Source organism: Lepisma saccharinum, chromosome 2 (genome assembly GCF_977018435.1).
Source record: "Lepisma saccharinum chromosome 2, izLepSacc3.1, whole genome shotgun sequence".
NCBI classification, from domain to species: domain Eukaryota; kingdom Metazoa; phylum Arthropoda; class Insecta; order Zygentoma; family Lepismatidae; genus Lepisma; species Lepisma saccharinum.
Window position 1 is genome coordinate 150688933 of NC_139230.1, and position 27188 is coordinate 150716120.

Consider the following 27188-nt stretch of genomic DNA (forward strand, 5'->3'; position numbering starts at 1 on the left):
AATTTTATGCGGAAAAAAGACAGGAAAAACTTGTTTCCTTCTCCTTGCCTAAAGACAAAGTTCCTATGCAATGCCGATTTTGTACAAACTTTAATCATAAAGAATCAAATTGTCCCCTTAAAAGACAGGCTTAGGTATATAATGAAGAGAGATCTTTCGAAAACTATAAATAAACAGGAGATGCAAGCTGTTTTTATTGACTGTTCTGTGGAAAAGGTACCAGTGTTGGCTTGTATTGATACAGGTTGCTCTGAGAACATTATTAAAGACAGTATTTGGCAATTAATTAAAGATAAAAGAAATTTTCACGAGCATGAGGTAGATATCAAAGTTACCGTGGGTAATTCTTCCAGTTTACATCTTAATAAGAGAGTGACAGTTGGAGTTCAAATTAATGAAATGTCGTGGCCAGTTGATATGTACATTGCTAAAAACTTACCTGTAGACTTAGTACTTGGCCTAAAATTTCAAATTCGAACTGGAATGAATATAAAGTTAAGTGATGGTGTAGTGCAGTTAAAAAGCAGCAATAAGATTGTGCCAATTAAGTGGAATGGTGATAGTTTACTTAAAGGATGTACAATATTTCAGGAAAGTGTTTCTACTCCTCAATATTCAAATGGGCAAACGATTCGTCAAGCAAGTGGATACGACGACCGCCGGGAACAAGTTGGAGTCCGGAAAAGAAGCAGACCAGGAACCCGAGAACACTTTGGCAGGCCTAGAAGACATCAAGGGACACATCTGGGAATGCAGACTGCAAATATAGGTTATTATGAGCAAGAACTAGGTAAGCTGAAAAAGGAATTTTCTGACGTACTTACTGATAATGATATAGGATGTATAAGGGATTATGAATATCATATAAAGTTAAAAGATACAACTCCCGTTAGAATAACTCCATATCCAGTAACTCGTGAGAAAAGATTAGAAATTGAATCAATTGTTCAAGATTTATTAGAAAAGGGAATTATAGAAGAGTGCCAAAGTAACTATTGTTCACCTTGCTTCATAGTGAAAGGTAAAAACAATAAAAGTAGGCTTGTTTGTAACTACTCTGAAGTTAATAAACATATACTATTTGATGCCTTTCCTAACACGGTATTAGAGGAAAGTTTGATGTCAATTAGCCAAGGAAATGCTTATAGTGTGCTAGACATAAAAAGGGCTTTTCATCACATTAAATTAACTGAGGATTCGAAAGCACTGACTGCCTTCGGGACCTCCTCGGGATTTTACCAGTACACTAGGATCCCATTTGGTCTTAAAATTGGCCCTAGTAGCTTAGCCCGAATTATGTATAAAATTTTGGGTGACTTAAAAGGTAAAATTTTGGAATTCTATGCAGATGATGTAATTGTGTTTAGCCCAGATAAAGAGACACATTTGAGACACCTTCGAATTGTATTCGACAGATTTAAGCAATGGGGGGTCACCATCTCCCCTACTAAAAGTCAGTTCATGAAATTAGAAATTCAATATTTGGGATTCATTGTTAAATCAGGAAAATTATGCATGGACCCAGATAGAATAACCGCCATACATAAACTTCCACCTCCTGAAAATATGAGAGGTTTAAATAGACTTTGTGGGTTTCTCTCATACTTCAGCCGATATATTCCAAATTTTCATGAAATAATGGCACCTTTGTATGATTTAAAGGTTAAAGGAGTTAAATTTCAGTGGGGACAGGCTCAACAGTCTGCCTTCGACAAACTAAAGCAACGTTTTGAAGATTTTGTAGTTCTGAAACTACCTGACCTAAATAAACCCTTCACAGTACAAGTGGATGGAAGCTTAAAGGGGTTCGGATGCACATTGTTGCAGGAAAATGAACAGGGTCAACTAAAACCTGTTTATTTTCATTCCAAACGGTTGAAAGAGAAACATAAATCAAGAACTATATATGAAATAGAATTAATTGGTTTAATGTTAGCTATCGAGAAATTTGGTTTCTATTTAAAATTAAGACCATTTACGGTTCAGATGGATTCTCTCAGTGTTACATGGATGATAAGAAGAGCTAAGAAATATCCATTGTATTCTAGATATTTAGAAAAGCTTTCCGAATATCAGTTTGAAATCTCACACATTTCCTCCACAGCTAATGTTATTGCCGATTTTCTCTCACGCATTTACAACAGTCAAGAATTTGATACCGAAAATTTGGAACTTGAAGAATTGCAACATGTTAATTTGGGAATGTATTTTCATCCATTATTCTCTTTATCATTTGATTTGGAACAGAAAAAAGATAAAGTATTGTCCCGAATCATAGATAAAATAAATAATAAAGAATTGGTTCCAGATTATAAGTTAGTTAATAATATTTTGTACAAGAAAACTCGTGCAATAAATCAAACGTTTAAAATATGTGTGCCAGAACATTTACAAAATTCGATAATCGATTATTTTCACTCGAATGTAATTGGTGGATCCCATTGTTATTGGGTAAAAACACTCAAGAAAATACAGTCTAGATTTACGTGGGAAGGTATGAAAAATCACATTCAACGATTTGTAAGTAGTTGTGATGTTTGCCAAAAGGCAAAGAAAAGAAATGTACCTGCGTCTAATGCTTTGATGTCAGAAATCATAAAACTACCCTTGCAACGTATTTTTATGGACGTAATAAGTCCGTTACCAATGTCTGGTGGAAATAAGTTTATATTAATAATGGTAGACGCCGCTACTAGGTTTTGTGTATGTCACGCAATGGCTAAGATTAGTTCTAAAATGTGTGTCAAATTACTACATAAAACATTTATGTTACTAGGAGTACCTTATGAATGTGTAACTGATAATGCAGCTTATTTTAAAAGTCAATATTTCACCTCATATTTATACTCCATGGGAATTCGTCATATTACAATTTCGCCATACCATGCGGCGGCAAACTTGAGTGAAAGATACATATCTACTATTAAAAGTTCCATGCGAACTTATATACACAACAGACAAGACAAATGGCCAAGTGTTTTACAAGAAATTGTCTTTAGTATCAATTCAGTATATCATGAAACCTTAAAGATGTCTCCGGCAGAATTATTTTTGGGTAGGAAGTTGTACTCTCCTCTAGAAGTTAAGTGGCAATTTATCTTGTCGGATGAACATCTTGAAAAACAAGATTTAATAAATAAATGGGAACTTGCCATTGAAAATATGGTTAAAATGTGGCATAAGCGAGACAAAATGTATAAAAAAAATTTGCAGACATAAGATTTTCCGTAGGTGACGTAGTTTTAGTAGAGACGCATAAAATCTCTAGTCTAGCACAAATATAACGAAATCATTGAGTATGAAATATGCTGGACCTTATCAGATAATAAAATTTCTAGGGGGTAATAGTGCTTTAGTAGAAAATGTAAAGGACTCCAGGAAAGTTCGTCGAGCTCATGTTAGTCAATTGAAAAGGTATCTGTCTCGACTTCACGATTAGAACTCCCCAGATTTTTTCTTATCGACGTGCTACCCAAAACACGTGTCAGAACTCCTTGTGTTGCGTCTTATCTGTGTAACCATTTGTTACTTGTAGAAGTCTGCTGTCTAGGCATGTCTTTATTTCAAGTTGTACCTGCCTAACTGACTCAAGGTCAGACTTTTGAAATCCTTTCCGGAAATGTGTTACTGAACGAAGGTTAAAGATTACGTAATCTAAAAATCTAAAAACAATGTTGCAAATCCATTAATGATGTGTCGACACATACATTTGTAAATAATTTGTATACTAATTATTTTTATATGTGAAAAGTAATCAAAATAATATACATATGTTTGATTTATAAATGTTATACAGGGTGTTCATGCAAGTTACGAAGATACTGTTCTCGATTTTGTATATTTCAGATGGGGTCTGTACGCCTAGCTTTATGTCGCGACACACAACACCAGATTTATTGGAATAACGGCGCTGGCTACCCAGAACATACTTAAATTAGAATGGTATCATAACTAAGGTGTAATTTTTGTAAATTACCCCCGAGTGGGGGAGGTTAAGACCACTTTGTTATGTAAACGGGTCTTTCAAGATGATGTGTACACTAACGAACTCTAGGGTTAAATATAAGAAGTAGAGATGACGTCAGGCGTGATCTGATTGGTGCTGCACAAGACGAGCTCGAGTGTTCAAGAGCTAACAGGAAGGCTGAAGCACTCGAGTTCTGGGTAGCACGCCGATCTGATACACTGCACGTACACTAGCGTTATTCATGTAAGGTAGAGTTCGTTAAGTCTAATTGGTATTTGGTATGTGTCTTTAATTTAACTTCGATGAATTAATGGAACGATAGAATGGTTCCAAAAGATTTTGTTAACCTTATTATATTTTTCAATTTGGTTTCAATACTTGCAATAAAACTCATGTTAATATATAACTTCATCTGGTTTCTTCGAAACATGCTGGTTTTAATTGTAACATCTGTATTTTTCAATGAACATTCTCGAGACGCATAGGACTATCTATAGCATGCTCCACTGTGCGGTCACATCAGCCTCGTTTCCTCACGGGAGTTTGGTTTTCTCGAAGGAACCGCGTTTCCAGAATATTTGCTTTGTTTCTTACACTTCTTACTCTTCTTCCACCTTTTTCTCTTATTCCTTTTATTATACACCAAAATACTTTCTTATTCTCTTCGTATTGTGATTCCATTTCTTCTCCAAATTCTTCCCATGTTTTCCTCTTTGCTTCTCTCACTATTCTTTTAGCTGTGTTTCTTTTTTCTAGATAATCTAACTGGTCTTCATCTCTACTTGTATTACTATATTTCTTCCATGCTCTTTTCTTCTCCTGTACTGCCTTTTTCACCTCTTCATTCCACCATCTGGTTCTTTTTCTTCTTGTATTTACTCTTTTCTTCCCACATATCTCTTCCGCTGACTTGAGTATTATATCTTTGATTTTTTGCCTCATTTCCTCTATATATTCATCTTCAAATGTTTCTTGGTTTAGTCGTTCTCATACTTTATTCTGATATTCTTGTTTTTTCTATTTTTTTCTTCAACTCTTCTGTTTTTATTTTGTAATATGTCTTTTTATTTTCCTTCTTCATCCCCGTGTAAAACCGTGTTTCTGATACCGGCAGCCTGTGGTCGGTTCCAAGTTCTGCTCCTCTTATGTCTCGGATATGTTGTCTTATTTGTTGTGGGTATATTATATAATCTATGATGCTTTAGGAATTTCTTCCCTCGCCTTCAAACGTTCCTTGATGTATTGTTTTATGCTTGTAGAAGGAGTTTCCTATCAGCATTGAGTTCTCAATGCAAAAATATATGATTCTCTGTCCATTTCAGTTTTTAATAATTTCTCCTCCATACTTTCCTATTGTTCCGAATCCACTCAAGTCATCATTTCCCACTCTTCCATTTAAGTCACCCATAATTATAACTTTTCTTTCTCCTCTTTCTGCTTTTTCCACTTTTCATTGTAATTCTGTGCAGAATTCTTCCTTGTCTCTCACATAAGCATCTTCGGTTGGTGCGTATATTGTACTTGAATCAGTGTAATATTTTCTTTTAAGTCTATGTCCAGAGTTATTATTCTTGAATTTACTCGATCCCAGCTGATTACTCTTGTCTATTTATTCTGTTACTATGATTTCAACTTCCTCTTTTGCTCTGTTTCCAACTGGTACTCCTGAGTATCTCAATACATTTCTTCCTTCAAACATTTTTTCCCCACTTACTTTCTTCTTTACTTCGCTTATTCCAAGTATTTTTATTTTGTATCTTTCCATTCCATTGATATTCCAGGTTCCGATTCTCGTTTCCTTATTCTTGCATTGTCGTCTTTGTGAGATCTGTCATTTCTTTTCTGAATTATCATCTACCCCTATGCGGGTGATTAGCCCAGCGACAGAGGGCCTTTTGGTTGTTTAGTCCTTTCAGCATCAAGGCCATGGCTGGTTTTCTGTCGGGGGTTTTCTCCCTTAGTCTTCTGAGGATCCCTCCTTGCCACTAGACAGAGGTTTTCCCAATTTTAACTACTTGGGAATGTAGTGCCCCTTCCGCCATGTGCGCCATACCGAAGGACTCCTTCTCCGCCGCATCTGCCGTTGGGGGTCTTCGCCGTTACTCTAGCTAGGGGCCCTTACGAGTTGCTACCATCCGGAGCCAGATAGACCAAGGTTTTTCTTAGAGAGGTGTTACTCCTCTGGGTTTTCCGCCTCCGCCGCCGTTGAGATGACTATCCATCTTCTTCCGCCTTTGGAGCCGTTAACCAGTTCGGGGCCCCGTGGGCGACACTCCACGTACAGTCCCTACCAAAAGTTTAAGACCACCTTGTCATGTGTTTTTCAGACAAACAGAAAAAGTACTTATGCGACTACTTTTCATGAAGTAACACTTTAATACAAAATTGGAATTATTATGTAATGTTATTGAAAGGTACATCAAGATCAAGAAAGTGTAAGGGCATATTAATGCACTTATAACTAATAGATCCAAGTAAAGGTACAATGGACATTTCCACTTTGACATGAAAAACGTTTTAAATCCATTCATTTTACAGATAATGACACAAACATGAGATGTGCAAAATATCTCGGCGATATTTGTTTCGGTTCTCGAGAAACACGCCTTCAAACACCGCTGAAATTCACCTCCTACGTCACGGATTTGAAAACGTCCTCTCCACAGACAAGAGGTCCTCTGACGTCATCACATAGAAATGCGTGCAGGCAGAGCTTCTGCTCGTCCCGTCAACGTAGCATGAGCCGCGGAAGCGACGGCAAACTCACTTGTTATTGTGTAAAACAAGTATCTTGCAACTTCCAGTGCAAAAATCTGTGCTCCATTTCTTGGAGATGAATTATGCCCTAGCAGTATAGCAGTATTTACTATAATTCAGCCACTCGGTAGAGGGTTTTCCCATTAGGGTGACAAAGCAAACCTTGTATGGCTGAACACGTGAACAGCCTTGCTCATTGCAAATACGTAGTTTGGTTCTGACTAGCAAGAACTTAATGTTATAGGAATGCCTTTTCTGGAATTACAATTATTTTCGTCATAATATTTACTTCACAAATTTTAAGATAATACTTTTAGAACACTGGTTTATACGCCAATTTATGCAATATAAGAGGTCATACGGTATAAAAAAGTACGGTGTTTTTTAATTTCCTGCAGTAAATGACAGTTTTCTTCAGTTAATATATATTTATTGCAATTTTTTGTATTTAGCCTACTTTTACGTCGCTTTTCCGTTCACTTTGTTTAACCGCAACGATGAGAACGCATGGTTAATTTAGTATGTATCTTCTCTAACATCACATTTCTTCCCACTTTTGGCTAATCGCTCCAATGAAGATGAATGACTAGAAGAGTATTCGAAGTCGGGGTGCAGGAGTACACCCCCACCACACACACATACTACCAGTACAATCTATTTATTTATTTATTTATTGAGAAAATTTCAGATATAGCACAGGTGGCCAAGTATCACCCATCCTGCCACGATACGAGACGAACTTTTTCTTCTGTCCCATCTCATTTCGAAAACATTCACTTGTCCCATCTCCTTTTATGAGACGAGACGGAAAATGTCTCGTCTCGTGAGCAAAACTAACATTAACAATAAAAGCATCCCCTTAGCTGTTCCCAAAGTCTCGAGCAAACATCCTCCCATGTAACAATTTCCAGTTCAATGAAATGTCACTCACAAGGAAACAATCATGTCCAGGTCGAGAGTCAAACCTGGAACATGCGAATTCCTCAGATAAATCATGAATTTTGGGTATAATAATTACAACGGCAGTTCATTCCTGGTAATTCTGAATCTGCAGTTTGGTTTGCATATAAAAGCAGGATAATATTCAGTTTTCGAGGGCTCGTACCGTCGAAACGAGAAGTAAAAATATATATATATATATATATATATATATATATATTAAGAAAGTTTTTTTTTGTATTTATAATGATATGTCTTTGCATACGTTGTTAATTCTATATTTTTCGAGACTTGAGACGAGAACGAGAATTGCCCTTCTAAACCGAGACGGATGTTTATAAATTGAGACGAGACTGTCACTGAGACATTTACAAATAAACACAAGACAGACATTTACAACTCTCAACGAGAACGAGACCAAGGCTGCCATGTCTCGTCTCTATAGGATCCTTAGTGGTGAAGTTGTGAACCAACCAATTAATGCGTTTCGGGGTAACGAGATGAGGTGGCTTTTTTCGCAGTACAAAATTCAAAATATATCGTACCATTTCAGTATGGGATATTGTTATACACATGGGCCTATATATAGTTCACGGGGTAGGGGGGATGGATCAACTTTTGGTATGATTAGGGTTGCTTTATTTCGTAAGTGAAAATCTAGGACACAGCTGGCTGGAAGCTTGTTGGGGAGCAGGGGGTACTGGACCCGACAAAGTTGTGTGTATGTAGTAGAGGTCTGCACGGGCTCGGGCCAGGCCCTCGGGCCTAGGCCCGGCCCGGCCCGCGGGCCGGACTCGGGCCATAAATAACCAGAACTTCTCGGGCTCGGGTCGGGCCCGGGCCTCGTGGCTATTTTGTTAGCGAATATTGTCATCGAAAAATAATTTTTAATTATTGAAATTATGGTTTATTTCAAGAATGAGAATACATTTTTTTATAACAGCTAGTTAACGAAGTACAACAGTGCGCATTTTTTTTTCAAATGCTGAATTGGAAAGTAATTTTAATTATGTTTTCGGGCTCGGGCCGGGCTCATGTTTACCTATTATCGGACTCGGGTCGGGTTCGGGTTTCTTTTCCTCGGGCCGGGCCGGACTCGGGCCTTACAATTTAGGCCCGTGCAGACCTTTAGTATGTAGTCACGAAGTCACGCTAGTATTGATACTTTTCTGTTCATCTTGTGTCACTGCGTTTTTAAAAACCAAATATCTTTAAGATGACTCAAGGGGGGAAAAATTACTGATTTGACAGTCTCAATGAAGTTTCTTATCGTAGAAATTACGAAACTATCAGGAAATTGCAGACATTGGTCTGCAGTCCCATCTGGTGTGTGGAATTACGAAATTTCCTTCCCATCCGTATCCCGTCCTATTCGTCTCTAATTTAAGAGAATGAAATAAGCCCGAAGTAATTTTTATGAACAAGCGGATAGAAGAGGTAACTCGGGCAATTTTATTGAACCAAAAAAAAGAGGGGGGGGGGGTTGGACCCGTTGAATCCCCCTTAAATACGCCCTTGGTTATAAATATTATTTCCTTGTAATAATTATACATAAACTAAGTATAGATATGTACTGTGCATCTAATGAAATCTTCTCGGTGTATTTTCTCTTATCTGCACCAAAAATATTTGATCATAATTTGCGCAACAGAAATGGAACACAAACTGTAATTGCTTTATGGAAAAGAAAGTAAAATAGGCTTTATAAATAAAGTGAAGAATGTGAAAATTCTTATTTTGCACTACATAGGTTACGGTAAATTTCGATAAATATAAGTTTAAAAAATATTTTTGAGTGTCTGGTCAGCAACCAATTTTATAAGCAATATTTTTCGCATAGCCTGAGAACACACACGCAGCTGAACTCTTTCATTTATTTTGCACGTGAGCAGCACTGATATTTCATAGAAGAATGATCATTACAAGGCATAGCTTTCCTTTCTCCTATCGCTCCTTCTTCCATTATTTAAATCGGTACAGATTTGTAAAACTGCTGCACGTGTTCGTTCACCGTGGGCTACCCATCCGGAACTGGACGCTCGAAGCAGACGACAAACGAGCTCTCTCTAAGGCGTGACGTATTAACATGGCGGCGGCGTGTTTTCAGCGCAACGCTAGCCTCGCAACTTTGGAAGTCTCGTTTCTCCCTTAAACTGGACGCAGCAGAGAAACGCGAGAACTTGCAGGGGTCATTTTTCCAGGGTGTAGTTTTTAAAATTGTTGTAAAAAAAATTGAGTGGAAATGTCCATTTGTAAAATCATTAAATCTGAACTTTGAAAACATACTTGGAAACAAACATTTCTCCTGAAATTAGATGAATGAAGTGTGAAATTGTAATAGTCAATAGGTCCACCTTTAAGTTTCAAGCACATTTGCACACGTTTTCTCATGCTGCGGACCAATTTCTGGTATTCTTGGGGCGTAATCTCATTCCATACTTCGGAGATCTGTTCACGAAGTTCCTGGACATTCCTTGGCTGGCGTCTGGCTACTCGAAGACCAATGGTATTCCATAGTTTTCTATAGGATTCAGGTCCGGATTTCGTGCTGGCCAAGGCAACAATGGGATTTTCCTCGCTTGAATCCAAGCCATTGTTGCTGCTGACGTGTGGCAAGTCGCGTTGTCCTGCTGAAAGACGAAGTGCCCGTTGTGGAGCTTCTGGGCGGACGGGAGCATGTTATCTTTCATTGTTTCGATGTATTCTCGTGAATATATGGAGCCAGGAATGAATCTCAAAATCCCAGTCCCTGCAGCAGACATGCATCCCCAGATCATGAATGATTGACCCCCACCCTGAATAGCTTGGACGAAACATTCGGGGAGAAGTTTCTCGGTTGCTGTTCTCCAAACTCTCACTTTTCGGGAGCTGTACAGCACGAATCTCGATTCATCACTGAAAAGGACCTTACTCCAATGTTCCATGGACCAGTTTCTTTTATTTTTGCACCACTGCACACGATTTCTCTTCTGTACATTGTTGAACAATGGCTTTTTGAGAGGAAACGCTCCTCTACTACGCAAGTCCACATTACCCCAGACGACGCGAAATGGTCATCTTTGAGACCCTTTTACTAGTGGAATCTTCAAACTCCCTCATTATCGCTGGAAGAGGGGTTTTACGTTACGGTTATTCTTTGCCACTCTCGCGATAATCCGGTCCTCGCGTACAGACTACCCTGGGGCGGCCGCAGCGTGGTTTATCAAGCACTGTACCTTGCTGCTTGAATTTGTTTATTGTGTTCGCCACGCAGGTTTTACTCACATTCAATGCGACTGCAGTTTTTCTATGAGACCTATTGCATCTGTGCATACCAATTATTTGCCATTTCACGGCCACGGGCACAGATTTTTTCCCCATTATTATTAGCTTGCGATTCAAACAGCCTGTTTCAAGCGTAAGGAAAACAGGTTTCGACTTGTACAATGCTGCTACTCGAGATATGTCTTTATGCGCCATCTATTGATAAACATTTCAACTAATGATTGATAAAATTTGTTCACTCCAGCGCAGTCGCTGAGGAAGATATTGTTATCTGAAGACCTCTCAGTTTTCGCTGATTTTTTTTAATTTTGCGAATTTTAGAAAAAAATATAAAACACGAGAAATTTTTTGGATTTTTTTTTTTGCGCCAAAACCTTCGTTCATGTTCCACAATACTGGAAAAAATTCAGTACTGTCATAACGACGTCGGTTACATGTATACACATTCATCTGCACTTCAAAATGCTGGATTTTTCAGTTAAGAAATTTGATATTCAACATTCGTATCGCAATAACTAGAAGACGTATACCAATATTTTTTCGGCAATATATGCCTCACACACTTTATTACTTCCATACAATTTCACTCCATATTTGTACCAAAAAGTTTAGGTCAGGATTCATTTATATGAAAAATGTTGGTGGTCTTAAACTTTTGGTAGGGACTGTGCTTACTAATAGTAAGCCCCCGGGGGGTTGCAAAGTACTTGTGTCGAAATTAGTTTGATCTCGAGCAGATATGAAATCGAGACGAGAATAACAATCCACTCATCGAGACTAACTCGCTAAGCCGTGGACCTGAAATGTCTACACTTAACATCCAGTAAAGAACTCAATAAGTTTTAGAAGTATTACAGCCCAATTTTTAGTATAGGATATCAAATTGATAAACAAAATTTGAAAACAAATGATTTGTCTTGTGATTGTTTGCTGTCCCGTTGTTTGGTGTCAAAGAAACTGTTGAAACAAATGCTACAAATACCGACAGTCTTGGCTTGAAAGAAAAGTTTGCCATTCTGAATCATCTGAGTGCAGTGTTCAAGAGTGTGATCTTATTGGCTCAAAAATATTTTGGGCTTAAGTTTCTCAGAAAGTATGTTTTCATAAAATCAGTGGTAGAAGTGAGGGGGTATGTGGGGGAGAATGGTATCCCCCAGGTAGTAAATTTTTCGCAAAGCATCCTCCAGCTGTCGCAATGTTACCATGTAAAACCATAGGAGCATCCCCTTCCCCTCACCAAGCCAGCCCCAAGACTCGACCAAACATCCCCCCGCTGGCAATTTCCACTTCAAGCGCTGCTTAAAATGCATACACAAACAAAAATTCATCTATATTTGCCTTCTCCGAACCTAGGTTCCCTATCTTCAGCTGTCCAGTGGTGCATCACCTATTTCCTGTTTAGTTTTTGCACGCTTTTACTGAATCACCCTGTATATGTATGTATGTTGTATGTATAACACACATGTGCATATTATATATATATATATATATATATATATATATATATATATATATATATATATATTGACGAAGGAAAATGGGTGAACCTCACAAATCATAAAATACATCAATCTCTCTGTACAGTACGCTGACCCATTCAAACAAACAACATCTAAACAAGGAAATTCCTTCGAAACTACCGGGTTCGTCTTCCTGATAGAGGTGTGCAACCCGGTAGTAACGAAGGAGACAAAACTGCAAGAATGATACATAAGTGTCGTTTGTAATTATGAATAAAAGACTCAGTCCTTGGGGAAACGGACAGTCTCATCAATATATATATATAAACATACACCCACTTAAAGGCCAAAAATTACAAATACTGATAACATATGAAACGTCAAAATTACAACACATGTTTAAATAAAGAAACAGAGGCCAAACTAATGAATTTTAAATTTACAGCAAATATACAGGATGTCCACAAACATCCACCGCTATTATAAAATGAGAAAGGTGTCACTGTCGGTGGTCGTATTCACGTAAAATTTCTGTCTCCAGAATGAGTGATTGAAATACTTTCGTGTTTATTTCACAGACATTCTTCATGTCACACAGATTTTACCAAGCAATATTCCCACTCACGCCACACATGCTCCAGCATATCCGTCACAATGGATTCGATGGCAACAGTCTCTTTTTCCACTGAAGAATTTCAATTCTTACCTTGTCTACTTGTGCAAGTAGGAAAAGGCATGTCGCATGTGGTCAGATCAAGAGGGAGGGCGGAGATAATGACTTAACCAGGTATTTTTTTTCGAGAGGAACCCAATCTTCGATAAAAAAAAGTTAGTGTGGTTGATTGAAATAAGTACTGGTAATGTACCTGTCGCTATGCATATCAATACATTTGGCTACTATATTTGTATAATACTGCTTCTAACCATTAATACAATTCGATATATTTTGAATTATAATTTTTGATCGCTCAAAATTAAGCCCCTTACTATGGTATGCATTTAGCTTTCTTACGGACTCATTCGTCAAATTAGTTAGCTACTCCCGTTATTCTTTCCCTATTCCCGAATTCAAATTTGAACCTAAATAATGAATGCATGTGTTTCATGACCACTGTATGGGCCACAAATCTATTGCAAACATTCTCAATGCATTGATAATTATTTCTGGATAATTTGTCAAAACTTTGCCAGGGGCCTGAGCCAGTGAGCTCATGCCTGGCTACGCCAATGAGTGGAGGGAGTCCTCTAGAGTCATCAAAAAGGGGGAACATTCTCCATTGGCATCTAAAATTAAGGCATCACCCGTCCCCGAGATGACTAAAACTAATTGATCGTCGACAAACCTAAGAGTAAAGGAAAACTCCCCTTTGACGTCTTAAGTTAAATGATCACTCCCAAAACAAATAAACCTTCAATGGTCCTAGCAGGTGAGAGCTGAAAAGCGTCATCTGCTTACCGCGAGAAGCCACTAATACGCCACTGAATTTAACGTATATGTTTGCTTATTCCTTTCCTTGTAGCAACAAGACGTAATTGTATTGCCGTCGTCTTGTAATCAACGTGTCCTGAGTTGGGATCCAAAAACTGCAGGTGCAGTCCCGATTAGCCCATCTCATCAAAAAGTGGAGCTAAAACAAACTCGAACAGAACTTCTTTGTAGCAATAAAATGAGCATGCTAATTTAGAGTGAGGGTTATCCCATTGCCATAGTAGTCGTTCCGTCGGCTTGTATCCTTCATTGTTTATTGATTTGGTTTATTTTACTTCGCTTTTCTGCCACTTTTGTCTAATCACAAAGATGAGGATGAGTGATGATATGATGAAATTGGTAAAGGGACACTCAGAAAGAACGCCCATGCCCAGGCCGGGATTCGCACCCAGGACCCCTGGCGTCCTAGCGCGCTATGCTAACCACTCCACCACGGAAGCCGGCTCGTCACCTTGGGATTCCGGTGGTTCGATTCCCCATGGAGGCAATGGTTCGGATAACACTTTAAACTGCAGAGGTCCATTCTCGATTAGCCTATCTGAGCATGAGGCTGACTTGAACAAACTTTTGACTAATTTATTTAAATAGCTTCAGCAAAGAGTGAGTGGTTATGCAACCGCGGGGTTTCTCGAGATGACGTAAGTGAAGAGCTAGGTGAACGACTTCATCAGTTATTCAGTCAAAGGAGAAGCGATATCAAGGTCGTCGGAAGCAATCAATGAAGGGAGAAGGGTTCGGTTCGAAGGGATTGCTCAATTGGAAGCAACCGAAGCTGCTCTTCCTTGCTTCACACCTCCTCATTTCGTAACCCAAGTAGCGTATGTCTCCTTCGAAGTGGCAAGCTATGTCATTACGTGGTTCCAGGGAGACGTTCATTTTCCAAACTCTCAGAAACAAATTATAGCATTCATACTGAAGTCTTCCTTTCTATATCTGATATTGATTGATTAATTTGGTTTATTTTATTATTACTTAGCTTTTCTGCCACTTTTGGCTAATCGCGAAGATGAGTGATGATGATGAAGTTGATGAAAGGACACTCACAAAGAACAACATGCAAGCATACAGCAAAACTTATAGTTTAATTTCAGAAACTACTTAAGCAACCTTATATGTAGTAACCTTATTGTATGGATATGACATTTGGGAAGTGGATGGGACAGGAAATTACAAGAAATATGAGAAAAAATCTCATAATTCAAACTTTAATCAAAATGCGTAACAAACTTTCTTTCAGATAAAACATTGTGCTTTAAAATGGGCCCTCTTTCATTAAAATCCATTCAGTAGTTTCTACGATATTCAACTTTGAAGTATCTGCTGAGCGACCATTTTGATGACGTCACTGTGTGACGTAATTATTTCTAAGGTTGTCTCCCGGCTGATTTATACTCTTTGATATGTATTTAGCCCACCACGAAAGTTTGGTGCTAGTATCAGAAGTGAAGTGTTTTTGGCGCTTATTCCCCGCACGATTGGTACTAAAAGGATCTTCCCCTCCACTAAAGAATCCTGGGTAAGGGACTGATCTACAGAAACACTGAAAGCAGTATGTGTGACGTAACTTTAAAAAATTAACCCCCTTTCCCCCTTCCGCCTCCTATTGATTCATCAGGGAGGTTAGCTTAGATCCTTCTTCAGAATGCAAAGACAGACAAAGAAACAGCAGAGGACAAAGCTTAATTTAGTTTTAACTAAATAACTAAGTGTTGTTTCGCAGAAATGTCGCTATTGCTGACCTCGCTCAGCTGTCGACTCACGTCTTTGAAGACTCAAATGCTGTGCATGATCACCAAGTTTTACAAGCTTGAGAATATTGTTTAAAGTTTGAGCCTACTTTATGCTCATGAAAGGCCAATTGGAACGGGACCTACAGTTTAGATTTGAATCCGCACCACTGTGCAATGTGCGTCAAAAGGTGATCGAACCCGAGACCCATTGATTGATTCATATGGTTATTTTACGCCGATTTTCTGCCACTTTTCGCTAATCGCGACGATGAGGAAGAGCGATGATATGAAATGTATGAAGGGACACTAGCAAAGAATACTAATGCCCAGGTCAGGATTCGAACCCTGGACCCATGACTTTGTAACGCGCTGTGCTAACCACGTACGCCAGCCCGAGGCCCTTTGAGATAATCGTTTTATTATAATAACCATTATTATTATTCACTTTTCTCCGCATATTTGATCGTTCAGTTTATCATGGCAATAGGAGCAATTACGATAACGACATACAATAATGACCATCTACTCCAGGACCTGCACTTTTTTTTTTTTTTTTTGCAAAATAATATTCTAATCTCTAATAGTCAGCTTGGTTCCTGTTTATAGTAATATATATCGTTTATACATTGGCGGATTTAGCGGGCAAAATGACTTATTAAGTATCATAAAAAGTATTGATGAGGGGTTCAGGGGTTCAAGTGGCGTAAGTCCATTGAAGACAGTTTTGAGAAAAGGGCATTTTTAAATAGCTTAATACAGAATACTATGTTCAGCTATTGGAGCACAAACATAATGGTTCCTCTATGAGCAAGAATTTGAAACTTAGGAGATACTTGCTTCTAGCACTGAACTGTTGATACTTCACAGTTCTATCTAACTCAATTTTCATGAAAAGTGGAGTTACGCCACTTGTGCTTTGAACACCTCATACTTCAATAACCAAAAATTGTTCGAGCAAACTTTTTCAGTAAAATAATAAAAAAAATTGGCACAAATACATTAATAGGGTCTAGATTTATCAGACATTTAAATAAGTCTACACCGAAAATCGAACCCGGAGCATGTTAGTTACATGACAATAATGTTAACTTACAGACACAAAGCGAGAGCATTCTAGGTCAAATATTTCCAATGTCTGTGTGGGTTTCGCATAAGGAAATGAATTTTCAAGCTTATCCCTTTCTGTAATAATTGTTAACACAAATAACGTAGAAACTACTCCTATTTCGCAAAAAAATCTACTAATGCTATTAACACTTGTACAATGTGCCCGCAGGGCCACTTTTCCCTCCCCCCCCCCCCCCTTGAGATGTCTGGGAAATATTCATGTAGTTCGAATGGAGAAATTGTAGCGATATTTTGTTACAAAGAATATTGTTTTCTGCTATTTACAGGCTGTCAGTTACAGTAATTAACTGCCGTCCAACAAAATAACAAGAGAACGTTTTCACAAGAGATATTAGAATCATGTTGACTTCCCTAACAAGGGGTGTGTGGGACGTAAAAAATTTGGTCGGGAAGGGAATGGGAAGGAAATATTAATAATTCTGACGTTCGGGATTGAAAAAATTCTCCATTTTCCGATGCAGTGCAAATCTCGAGTTGTACACATTATTCGCATTACCTTAGTTAGGTGAGAAAGGACGTAAATTATAGAGTGGGAGGCAGATAGTAGCAATATGAATGAGCTTGGGTAATATTGCGTTCACAAATGTGATTCTGATGGTTTCTATTTAGTTTGATGTATCCTATGTAGAGGGTCACCGCCTCTCCACTCGCTTTTTGCTGGTGATCATTGATTTCGCTTGAGGGTACAGTTTCAAGTTCCTCCTCAATTTTAGTTCTGCATATATTGTAATCTTATCTCTGACCTCCTGATATGATTTTTTCTGGTTCAATGACCTGTCCGTGTACAGACCAAGAATTTTCCGTCAATAAAAAAAATATCTTTGTAACCATGAACCTGAGATTTTTTCCCCCTATGAAGATCACGTCAAAAAAAATCCTCATCCTCTTGAATAAATGGATTAAGGTTAAGTTGTACTAGTACAAAGTAATTCAATTAACTGCACAACTTGTAATAATAATCATAAAAACTAAACTAATCTTCATTTAGCATACTTTAAGGGCCAAAAATGTCAAGCATCATTTTTGGATGAACGCGTCAACTTCCATTGTGTTTTTTACCCCTCACTGCCTAAATCAAAGTTTGCTACTTATCAAACGAACTCTGGATTGCCTTCATGTTGATGGATCAACAGGGAAAATCCGAGACTCAGTGACGAAACAAATTCAAGAACTTTCACAGCAAATGGGAGAGGAAAGTACTGATTATTACAACCATCCGAGGCCACAATGATAATGATAATTAGTAATAATAATGTAGAATTTATAAATTTTAAGTGAAGTTTATTGAATTACTTTAACTCTTACGGGCGCACATATGGGTAGACATTACTCAGGCCATTTGGAAATATATTATTTCCTGAGGCCACACTTTTCATTACCTTTCCACTGTACACTTCCGAATGTCGGAGCCTTAAATCAGTTGTGAGACTTCGTTAATTCCGCTCACAGGGCCATAGGAACACTGCTTGGGTATATTTCACCCGTATACGCACGCTCATACGTTTTACTTTGGAATTTCAACATGTTCTTCTTATCTCGTTTTTTCAATTCCATAATACAATAAAAATGTTCAAACTTAATAAAATTAGTTTAATAAATATTATAACAATGGTAATTGGGACTGAAGAAATATTTTTCCTTGTGGGTGATATTTATCCAGCACGCGTCCTTGCATCCTGTTGAGTTATTATTCCAACTAGCTCCCATGCAACAAAAATTCATAATTGCACACGCCATTGCAAAACTCAAAATTCTAGGCTAATCAAGGCCCAGAAGAGAAAGTGACATCATAACGACCACTACATTCGGTTCATCTCGCGGAACCTCACTTGCTTTTCAACTGGCTACCCCTGGTTTTCTCATTGTCGCACTGGGCGATTATTTTCTATGGTGTTTGAATTGATTGATTGATTGGTTGATTTGGTGTTTTAAGTCCACTTTATGCAGAGTAAGGCTAATCGGGACTTGACCTACAGTTTAAAGTGGGATCCGAACCAATATGTGCATCCACCGGGTATCGAACCCGGGACCCCTTGATTACAAGGCGACGACGCTAACACTGCGCCATCGGGGAGGCCCGAATTGAGATAATAGTATTACGTTATTTAGGTGTTATTAACGTTTCCGTAATGAAATCTTACATTTACTCTGAGAAGCAAATGAACGAATACCAAGCCGATCTCCATGCCGGAGTGGTTATCACAGCACGCTACGACGCCAGGGGTCCCAGGTTCGAATCCCGGGTGAGACATGGATGTTTGAGTAAGTCCGAAAAAAATTAGAAAAGTAGAGAAGTGAGAAAAACTGACATATGTGAAAACTGAGACATAATAGATAATGGCGAAAACTACAGCTTAGGTTTTTTTTAAAAAATAATAATAATAAGTGGTTAGCACGGTGCATTACAACGCCGGGGGTCCCAGATTCGAATCCCGGCCTGGGCATGATGTTCTTTGTGAATGTCCCTTCGTCAATCTCATTATATCATCACTCATCCTCATCCTCGAAAGTGGCAGAAAAGCGAAGTAAAATAATCCAAATCAACCAATCAATTGAGCAGGGGAGATATTTATGATCATTCAAAAATTAAATTTTATTAGAATGCATAATTTTGTAAGTATTTATCTCATACTTTGTGAATACATTTGACCTCGCTGGCCTCAAATCCCCCCTAAGATTTTATTAGACTGTTTTTACTTCTCGATCCAAGGAGTGAGTGCATCATATATTAGAAATAAACTGAAAAGCATTACATATTTATTGTATGATCTCCAGTATATCAAATTCTAAGGAATACTTTGTTGGAGAATAAACATATTTGAAAATTGAAACTTGTGTGTGTCCGCGTGTATTGGTGTGTGTGTGTGTGTGTGTGTGTGTGTGCGCGCGCGTGTGTGCACTCATAATAATACCTATTTTCGCCTCAATACATTAAGGATGTTCGTATTTCACAAATTATTTAATTGATTTCATTTCTAAAATTCTATAAAAGTTAATGCTCATGTTAATTAGTGTCTTGAAAAGTGGACACTTCATTACTTGTAAAGATACAGTTGAACACATTATTGATTTGGCACTGAATGAAATGATAATGAACAACAGGAATTGCGTCGAATTTATCGTTGAAAAGTCGATGCGGCGACAATAAAAACGCTTCGAGACTTATCGAGACGAGACCGAGAACGAGACATAGGCCTACGTCTGTAAAATCGAGATAAGGTGCACATTTATTTTTTGATAGTCTCGTCTTAATCGAGGCATTAGTAAATAAGAATCTAAGAAATATATAAATATTTTACCTCTGTCAAAATTATTTTACTATGTTTCTTAATTCAGACATACCAAGGGCAAATCTGATTATTTACAGATAGTTTCTATGTTGCTTAATGTGCAAAACCGTACCTCTATGTTTTCAGCCGACTTCTATGCCGGAGTGGTTATGTCAGCGTGCTCCGACGCCAAGGGTGCCGGATTCGAATCCAGGTCTGGGTATGGATGTTGCAAGTTCCCCTTCATCAATTTGCATCATATCATCACTCATTTCGCAATTAGCCAAAAGAGGCAGAAAATCAAAGTAAACTTAACCTAATTAATGAATTAAACCTTATGTTTTCAGTTTGCTTTAATAACTTTATTTTTTATTTATTATTTCGAGATTAAACCAGATATCGAGATCCTTCCCCTCGAAAACGAAACAAAATTAGAGTTTAGTGGCAGTAATGGCCATGGATATAATGTTAACTTTGAAGTTTATGAAGGAACACACGTAAGCATTCATCATGTCTTGGCCTGGTAATTGGTAGAGTACAGTACTTTCTGCGCAAGTGAGAAAATCCAAAATTATAATCAGGATTCCTTTCTCGACTGAATGTACTTTCATTCTTATATGTCCCCTTCATAGATTTTTGTTAAGGCAATTAAGATAAATTGAGAGTAAACCATCATGAATGAGTTGCATGTCTTGCTCAAGGTACATAGATTTGAGTGATATGGTAGAGAGTTATGACTTCTTTCTTTAATGGCTGCTCCTACATATTACCATATTTTCACATATCCGAATTTCATTTGTATGTATTTGAATTTTAAAGGGAAAGCTAGGATACAGAATGGTTATAATCCTACGAATCACCCCGGAAAGCCACTGGCATCATATCACCAGTCAGCATGGGTTTGGATGACTCGCAGATGTCTGTTGTGTCTGAATAATTTTAGCATGCTGATAAAAAAGAAAAAAAAGCAATGTATTAACTGTCTTAATTTCACAATAATATGTGTAGTTCCATCATTTCCTCAATAGATGGCTCTGTTTAGATGGTGGTAAAATATTGGTTTTCTATAATACAAATGCTCCAAATTTGAACTATAATTGCACATAAAATAGAAAGCATTTAATCCACCTTCTATCTTCACAAGACACATTGGTCTAAAAGTTGTAAACTTTGATTACGTAAGTTCCATTTTCGAAATCCCTCATGAAAATTTCCTTCACAAAATGTCCAAAACTCAATGTTATAATATGGTGGGTTGATTGAACTGTGACGTGTAGAAATATCGTGATCTAGTGGAAAATCCTGACATAGGTGTAATGGAGTGGCGAATATGATAATTTTGATTGTGAAATTGTGAAATATCCTGGTGTGATGGAAAAAAATGGATGTCATTTTCATGATCAGCATTCAAAATACTTTCAGAATCACCTATTGGTTAAATCATCCGATTTTTTTTCCCAAAATGCAGGGCTGTGTTGATCTAAAAAATTCCTGCAAAGGTGCACTCATTCATATCTATAAACCACAGTCAAAGGTTAGATTGATTGTTTGATTTTAATTGAAGTCACTTTTCTTCCGCATTTAGCTAAACGATGAGGATGAAGCGTGATTATAAGAAATGGATAAAAGGATTAACGTAGACACAAACCACACAGTGGATAATACAGGCTGTAGGTCCATACTCTATTGCCTGCAATAATACAGTCTTGGAAGAGATATTGACATTTAAGTACCTTGGAGAATGAGGTATTTTATCCAGAAACTTGTATCTAGGGGTGTAAGTTCATACTTAGGGGTGTAAGTGTAAATTTAGGGGTGTTAGGGTGTGTTTGGGGTATGTGGATAAATCACTGCTTTCATGTGTGCAACGAGTATCATAATTTCAGTCTCCCAGAATTTCCATCAACTCCCACCACTCTAAACTTCAGTACGTGCCAGTTTTTACCTATTTAGGAACATAATTTAGTCTTAACTTTACTAGCAAAACTGAACATTTTTGATATTGCAATATCACAGTTCACACAATCCGACGACCGGATGTGTTAAACATATTTATTATTTTCTTTTTGTAAGTTCATCATAACTTTATACTAATTACGAAACCCCACTTCCTGACTAAAAAAACAACATATGGCCGAGATATGTAACTATAAATAAACAACTGCTTGCAATCAACCTTGAAAACATTGCAATCATTTTTGTATTAAAGTCCATATGAACAAACGTCATTTCTGATAAGTTGTAACAGCCTAGCGTTAGCCTGGGAGTTAATATCTGGAGAGCGGAGGAAACCGCAAGTTATTAATAGAGATAGCATCGAGACGAGACGTCTCGTCTCTTTTCTTGAACGAGGATGCCTACCTCGTACTCGGTCTCTTCTCGAGACGCAAATGCCTGTCGGGCCTCCCCGACGCAGTGGTTTGAAGTGGGCTTAATCCAAACATCTTAGAATTATCTGACTCATTGGTTTTGAGTCAATTTTATGCATGGATAGAAAAACCAGAGCTGGAGCTACAGTTTAGTGGAATTCGAACCAGCACCGTGCAATTTGCCTCCAACGGTGATCGAACCCGAGACCTATTGATTACACAATCGAGGAGGCACTAAACGTCTGTCTCGTTCTTGGTCTCATTCCTATATATTGTTTCCTCTTACTTACAAGTCAACAATATATATATACACATTGTTGAACTACCTTATATATATTAACTCTTGCTCGAGGTATAGAATGGAATCGTTCTGCATTAGGCGTTAAAAGAAAGAAAAGGCGCTAAAGACCCTTCCGTTCCCTCTCACGCGTTCAATGGTGGAGCCTTCTCGCGTCACTACTTGAGCAGACTTGTTTTCGTTCGTTTGCTCCAGAGATGACTGAGACAGAGTATACCACCATGTTGAACTACCTTATTGGTAGTCCAGGGATATAACTCTGCAAAGACCCTCGCTTTCCTTTTGACCAATATTTCATTTAGTTTAACGTGACCATGCGGACCCACAACGTGGACAAAAAGGAGACCCCTCTCACCACCTTCTCTCCTCACTTCCCAAACGCAACTTCCTGATCAACCACGATTCCTCCCGACCAATGTCTCTCCCTTTTTCATGACTCAGCAATGACATTGCCCGATCGGAAGTCGCACCTGCATTCCTCTTTCTTTCAAGATCTCCATACAGACAAATGAAAAGTAGAATTAACCAACAAACGAATTAACATTTTTTAAAAGTAAATTTTTGAGTCAGAAATTGATGAAAGCAACAGTACACGTTAAGCTGTCACCACCCACTCCTGTCTATAATGGAGGAAGGGAACTTAGATGATCCGTTCTTCTATACAAACACCTTAGATATCTGAGAAAATAGCATATGTTGAATCTTGCCAGTTTGATAAAGTCACTATGTTATATATACATATATACAGTGTATATAATTGTTGTTCGAATTAATAAAATAGTCAAACCCCAAACATTGCTCATTCTCATCGTCGCAATTAACCAAAATTGGAAGGAAGCCGACGATAAATTACAAAAATTAAAATCAAATGTGTGTGGGGGGGGTGAATTTCTTTCCTGGGCACGCCCATGGTGAGGGCGGCTGCATTTTGGATTGTTAGTTATGTTACTTTTTTTCATTAAACACTCATGTTGTGGGCAGACGACCTCAGTGTCGGAGTGGTCAGCCCAGCTACGAGTCTTGAGTTCGAATCCCAGTATCGGCATGGGTGTTTTTGTGAGTGTTGCTTCATCAATTTCACCATATCATCACTCATTCTCATCTTCTCGATTAGCCAAAACTGGCAGAAATGCGAAGTAAAATTAACCAATTCAATCAATCAATAAAGCGATGGGTGCCCAGGTGCGTGTCACGAACACGATCGCCCTCTGCCTTTCCATTAGCCCAGCCACTAGTTTTTGATCTATGAAGACGGTATTATAATTATGCATTCAATACAGAACGGTGATATAATGTTTTAAAACTCCCTGTTTAGATTATAAAGCAGACTAAAACTTGTCCACATTGATACTAACAATTAGAATGCCGATTTTACGTCACTTTTCTGTTTTTAGGTTAATCGTTACCATAGCAAAAGTTGACACTTCTCTCTAGGGACTAAAATCTCCTTATCAGGTTAAAGGGCACTCAGCACATATCAGGGCAAAACACAGGAAAACACACGGTCCTACAGAAGATTATATGTAGGTCCAGACGCCAGAGCCTTGTTAGCCCGCAGAAATGCAGTTTACCGGGGTGCACTACTTGTAAGAGAGGTTGATATTTGGACTAATCGTGAATATGACGATAATCAATTTAAATGATGCTCAGAAAGTAACATCTATTCTCGTAGCAGGACTCGAACCTGGGATCGTTGATGGCGAGATCGTGGGTTCAGAACTCAACGCGCAACGCTACTAAGGCGATTAATTTAAATAGGTAGTTTTTTTTTCCTACCTCTCTAGGTTCATTGTAACGATAAGCAAGAATGGTAAATTAATTAATTATGAATACGCTGTTGCCTTCCCAACATCGATGGTTTCGAAATATCTGGCTATACTAACCACCATAATAGGAATGATACCGAGACGACACCAAGACCGAAACCACCGTTTTAAAAATCGAGAATGAAGCAAGATCCCTCGAGAATTGTTGAGACGAAACTAAGAACGAGACATGCTTCCTCTATAATTAGAGGCGAGACTGGAGAAAGTTCCACTCGGTACCCCACACTCCATCACTTTTGTCTAATCGCGACGATGAGGATGAATGGTGATTAGGTGAAATGGATGATGGGGCAATCACATGCACAGGAATAGAGAGGATACAGAACACAAACCTTTCAGAAAGGATTATGCTGGCCAGGTCCGGATTTAGGGAAAAGGGCTCAGCTAGCCTTCTTCTGCAAAGGTGCCTCCACTGAGGAAAATGCTTTGAAAGGATCACAAAATTGAAAAATGAGATACTTGGTAAAAATATTTAAAATTAAAAACTGATATTGCATAAAAGTGTACCTCCTAGTTTAAATATTTTGTTTGGTGTAAATCTCGTTATATAAATGAAAAGTACTAATATCCCTCCTAGTGATGTTATCCCCGGCCCTCATACTGGTTGTGGGTCCAAGCGCAAGAACCTCATTGTCTTTCAAGCATGCAGTTTCCGGGATGCACTACACGGAAGAAAGGTTGGCGTTTAGAATTAGAATTAGAAATTCTTTATACATTGGCAAAGTTCAGCCTGTGGCTGGTCTACCACACTTCTGCTCATAACTAATGATAATACATTACAGACTAGAACGCTGTTGCATGTAAACAGCCTCTAACATGCATGTGTCTTTTTATGGGCTACTTCTCGGGACTTTACCAGATATGATAATGGTATTCACAGCAATTTATCGGTCTGAGAAACAGATTTGATCGCTGGACAAACGGAAACTTCAGTCTCTTTCCACTGTCCTCTAAAAGTTCATAGCAAAACTAAGTTATAATTTGATTTAAATGTTTCAAAATAAATCTTGCAACTAACCTGCACACGTGAACTCCTCGTGCAAATTCTCCACTTTTCGTAAATCTTTTCCACATCCGTAAGCAAGGTCACGCACTGTCCACTCTCTTCACATACAAACACACGCACACGAACTCCACGACAAATCGACTTCAACTATTAAAAGCTTACGTAAGAACTCCGCAAGGACTGGCCATGCGCTCAGAGTCTAAATCTGTCACTTGTTCGATCTATGCATGCGTGCGGAATATTATACGGTTATTCGGCTGCATTAGTAAATCAGATGCTTATTTCATAATCATGCAAAACAGAAACGCGCTTTTTGCGACAACTCTCAAAGACACAGCTTCACAATAAATGTTATCAACGTGATACAAATAAGTGTTTTGAGTACATCGTTGTAAGATTAGACCAGAGTTCTTCCAAGATACTGCAACAAAATTTGTCATCATCTTTCGACACATAAAAATTAAACTGTCAAAACAAATGAAAAAATCGAATTTACGCCAGAACGAAATTGTCATTTGCATAATTAGGTACGATTGATTGATCTGGTTCATTTTACTTCGCATTTCTGCCACTTTTGGCTAATCGCGAAAATGAGGAGGGGTGATGATATGATGAAATTGATGAAGGGACACACAAAACACCCATGGCCAGGCCGGGATTCGAAACCGGGACCTCTGGCGTCGTAGCGCGGTGTGCTAACCACTCCGCCACGGAGGTCACCTGCATAACGAGAAAAATATAATAGAACCGCCTCATATTCTTATTCCATGTCGGCGATAAACTATGTTACTTGCACGCCGAAACGTAAAACTGGGAAGTCTACTACGTGCCCGTACTGTAAATGTTCAGTTCCATCGTGGCTTGAGAGCACAAATTCAAATATGAACAATTTTAAGATCAAATAGTGTGAATTAAAAGTTTTATTCCCATTTCAAGTTCTTGGGGAGGTGTATATATAATCTACTTTTCACGAAGTTGTGTCTAAATAATGTGATGTTGTGGTGGGTGGCAAGAAAGTAAAAATGTGTAAGAGTATAGAAAACCTACATCTAAGTAAGGTGACTGCCCGGTGACAGAGCGCGTTAATTGGTCGACATCGACATTAGATCTCCTGGGTGCGAGTTTCGGTCTGAGCATGGGTGTTCTTTGTAAGTGTTCCTTCATCAACTTCATCTAATCATTGTTCATCCTCGTGGTCGCGATAAGTGGCAGAGAAGCGATGTAAAATACCAAAAGTACAAACCCAAGAGGAAGAGCGAGAGATAACAGCTTGCCAGTCATGAACCACTCGAAATGAAGAACTCGATACATGAGCACAAACGCTCCTGCAGAATCTGTAGGAAAGTTAGTCCCGGATTCACGCACGTAACTAAAATGTTATGTATGTTACGCCCTCCCTTGCCCGGGAAAACAAATGCTACCACTACCTAGATAGAGGCGGCAAAATCTCCCTCGGACAAGCGAAATAGCGTTACGGTCCAGGTTAAGTTCGTGTGTAGGAACCGGTGACCAACAGTGCATAGTAATAAGCCATATCGAATAAAAACAAAGACATATGTACTTTCAAATTACCACCTCTTTACCTGTAGCCGGGAAGCGGCTAGCTGCATACCTGAAAATCACGGGTAGCGACATGCATACGAAAATGATATAGCCCAAAATTAACATGAAAATAAAAAGTATATT

The 27188-nt window shown here is 38.3% G+C and overlaps 1 protein-coding gene across 1 annotated transcript in view; it reads right to left on the reverse strand.

Annotated features, from left to right (window-relative positions):
* LOC145984144 (solute carrier family 41 member 1-like) overlaps window positions 1-25621 on the reverse strand; it is a 215095-nt gene extending 189474 nt beyond the window's left edge. Inside the window, exon 1 of the mRNA XM_083117599.1 lies at window positions 25515-25621. The gene's annotated coding sequence lies outside the window, so the exon portion shown is untranslated. The remainder of the gene's footprint in view (window positions 1-25514) is intronic.
* Between the last annotated feature and the right edge of the window lie 1567 nt (window positions 25622-27188).